Source organism: Vigna radiata, chromosome 1 (assembly GCF_000741045.1).
Source record: "Vigna radiata var. radiata cultivar VC1973A chromosome 1, Vradiata_ver6, whole genome shotgun sequence".
In the NCBI taxonomy this organism is placed as follows: Eukaryota; Viridiplantae; Streptophyta; class Magnoliopsida; order Fabales; family Fabaceae; genus Vigna; species Vigna radiata.
This window is the reverse complement of record NC_028351.1, coordinates 32,625,930-32,629,743: the sequence shown is the minus strand read 5'-3', so window position 1 is coordinate 32,629,743 and position 3,814 is coordinate 32,625,930.

The following is a 3,814-nucleotide window of genomic DNA, read 5'->3' as shown; positions in this document are numbered from 1 at the left end:
TTAATATTTATTCATTTTCCATTACACATTTAATATTTATTTTATGGAAGCATTAATCATAGTATAATAATATTTATGATATTATTAATTAAATGTAATATATATATATATATATATATATATATATGTGTGTGTGTGTGTGTGTATGGAGTTTTCTAACTTGGGTGCTCTTTTTTGAGTTGATACATTTTAATAACGTGTATCGGGTTTTAGCAAACAAAAATATCCTCATATATTATGGATTCTAAGTTTTAAGGCCAAAGATATTTGAATAATTTACATTCTCAAAGCTAAAAAAAAAAAATAAAGACCAGAAACCTCCAAACCCGTACTCATATCCATCATTCCTCTCAATCCTTTTTCTTTCATCTCTCTCACTCTAATTTTTTCTCCGTCATCTCTACTATAGCTTCAACCTATAATAAAAAAACTAAATATAAACATGAATGGATGATAGTAAACTTATGATGTCCTTGCAAAAAATCATTTAATATTTTAACTGTCATATACTTGGAAGAAGGAAATAAAAAATACCTTAAAACTCATTAGTGTTATTTAGAAGTTCTTACTTTGAAGGATTCAATATTAATTTTCATTAGCCTATTACTATGAATTTTCTTTGTAGTTTGAACAAACTCAGCATCATCTTCAATACTATAATATTTCCGCTCATTAAGCATATTAGTTTATTTAGCAACTAATTCTAATTCTTCTACAAAATCAGCTTCTTTTTTATTAGACATCAAAGAATTAGGAATTATGTCATAACTACTATGAGAAGAATCCACTTGTTTTAAATTTAAAAACTATTGAAAATAGAAGTGACATTATCCCGAGAAGGCAAACTAGCCAAGGAATCAATCTTTAATAACACAACTTAGTAGAAATATCTAAATTCTTATCAAGAGAATATTCATTAACAAAAGAAATATTATCACGATTAACTACCACTAGCTCAAGTTATAACTCAGTAACAAGAGGTACCACAACAAAACAAATTGTACCATAATAGGCTAAACCATAAGTTCCATGATAGATTCCACTATAAAGTCCACCATAACCTCCAACAAAAGCTGAGTTAGATAATCCCTAGTCCCATCTTGTGCACCAACACCTTAAGATAATAATGTTGTTGTAATTTTGTGTCAATTATTTTCTTTTCACTAGAAATAACATTCACATCCTATTGTAATCATCTTCAATTAAATTAATCATGACCAGTAAGTTTATAGTTTGAACAAGATGGAAACAACTTCACATACTCTCCATAAGCAAATAAATGCAAATCCTAACATTTCCTCCAAATTTTGATTAGGCAAATTAGATAACAAATAAACTTAAACTAAGACAAGTACAAAGAAACCTCTAAACTCCAAAAGTGTGTCAATTTCACGTGCTATTGAGAAAGTCACTTTCGATTGTCAATACTTCAAAGAAAAACCATGAATGAGAATGCAATATTGAATTGTCGTAAGTTTCGTGGAAGGTGAGACAAAATCTTTTGTTTAAAGAAGAATATAAAGAATGACATAAGATAAATTATAAGTTCCAATTATTAAAACTTTCTACGTATCTTTTAAAACGAAAAAAGCAAATCCATAAAACCTTTTGAATTGTCTTCCACTGATCCATATGTTTCTAAGTTATATCAAACTTTTTACAAATATTTAAATGAGCAAAGGGTTTATCCTCATTTTACCGATTAAAACATTCATACAAATAACTTTTACAATCCTCTATACTTAGACTAGTGAAATAAATTTCTTTAATAATTTGCACAAAGATCATATATTTCTTATATAAAGAGAAGAAGGTAACTATAAGAAAGAAACATCACACGTATAATCGAAAACCTGAACATATATGTTCTGGAACCCACATTTAAATATGACTTAGAAACAAATGTTTATCCTTGTTCATGTAAAGAACTTCTAGGAATATGAAATTCCGAATAAAAAGCCATGCATATACCAAACCAAACTAGCAGAAACCTGGCCAAAGCCATTCACTCCAGCCAGCAATAAGCCAGCCAAGGCCGTTCTCGATCACTTCAATTTAATCATATAATTTTACCTTTAATTTTTCAATCTATTCTTATTAAATTTTACGTTAATTTCAATAAAATTCCTGTTTTGCTTACTGTGTTAACTAATGCAAAATATCTACATTGGATTACTTTACAATTGTTGCACGCCTCAGGGGTATATTTAGTAGAAATCACATTTAGTTTGAGACTTATTATTATAAGAGGGAAAAATAATATTACATTGAAAGGTTAAAATGACACTTAAAAGTAGAAATTACATTTAGTTTGAGATTTTCTTTCCATTTACCTTATAGGACAGAAAGAATACTAAATAGATAATATTACATTGAAAAGTTAAAATGATATTTAGAAAGTTCGAATATTTTCTCTCATCCTTCTTTCCGTGTAAACATTTCTCTTTTCACATGCATAACCCAAGTTTATAGTATTCTTCACCACATTTTTCAAATGTTTATTTCGGAAACTAGTAAGACTCATTTGTCTGCACAACAATTAATCTTTTCCACAGTAGCCTCAGTGTCTCTTCTAACATTAACCAGAAGAACTAGGGTTTTCTTCCTGCCTCTTGTTTTTTCCTACAAACATCGTCAAATTTCATCACAATAACATATACCAACATAATCATAATTTACACAAACTTTTAAAAAATAAAATAATTATTATAAAACATTTAAGATTTCAAATTTGTTTGTATAAAGTTCAAGTAATGGTTCTAAAATAAATGTTATGATTCTAAGTAATTATACAATAGATATTGTAGTATTTAGTACCTTTGGTACTTCTTTGATTTGATATGGGATGAATATCCTATTCAGAGTATCTTCTTCTTCCTCTTCTCCTTTATCTATGCTGCTGGCCATTGTTGAAGCTCTAAATATTCAAAAAGATAGCTCACTTGTTGTTGGTAAAAATGAACTAGGTTGATTGAAAACTCTATGAATCTACCCTTTATATAGATCTAAACTGACATGGACATGAGTAGGAAAGACTACAATATATTATTATGAAGAAAATGTTTTTAATAATTTTATTTTTTTTAATAGAATATGAAACAGATTTAAAATCAACATACAATCAATGTTAAACTCACTACTCACTACAGGAAAGACGCGATTTACCGAGGACATGTTATCAAAGGCTTGGAAGCCGTCGGTAACGGGATGATTACCGAAGGCTTTTGAGCCGTCGGTAACTTTCTTAGTGATTTAAATCCCAAATTGGGGTTTTTGTTCCCGATTTCATTTTCACTTTCGTCGATTTCTTGACAGATTTCCCTCCCTTTCTTTACGCTTTTCCCTTCTTTTCTTCACAGTGCCTCATTTTCTCCGTTAGTCACTGGTGGAGGTCCTTCACGGTGCGTGCTGGTGCTGGTTCGTCGTGGGTTGGTTGCTGCGTTCAGGGGTTGTGGTGTCGAGGTTGAGGAACTTCGTTGGAGGGGTTGGTGGTGTCGTTCTCGTGCTCGTCAAGGGCTATCTTGGTTGAGGTAAGTTTCACAAAATTTCATTCACATTATCATGTTTATCAACCTAGAACCCTAAAGAAAGCAAATTGTTGCCCCTGATTTTGCTTTAAGGGTTCAGAGTAATGTTCACATTATCATGTTCATCAATGTCTTTAGATTTCGTAAGCCATTATGACGATGACTATTGGGACTGAACGAGCCATTGTGAAAGGGATAGTCAGAGTATAATTTTAGACACCTGGGAAAGGGATAGTCAGAGTAACGAGGCCTAATATACCCATTGGTTTTTGGATTTAGGGTTTACC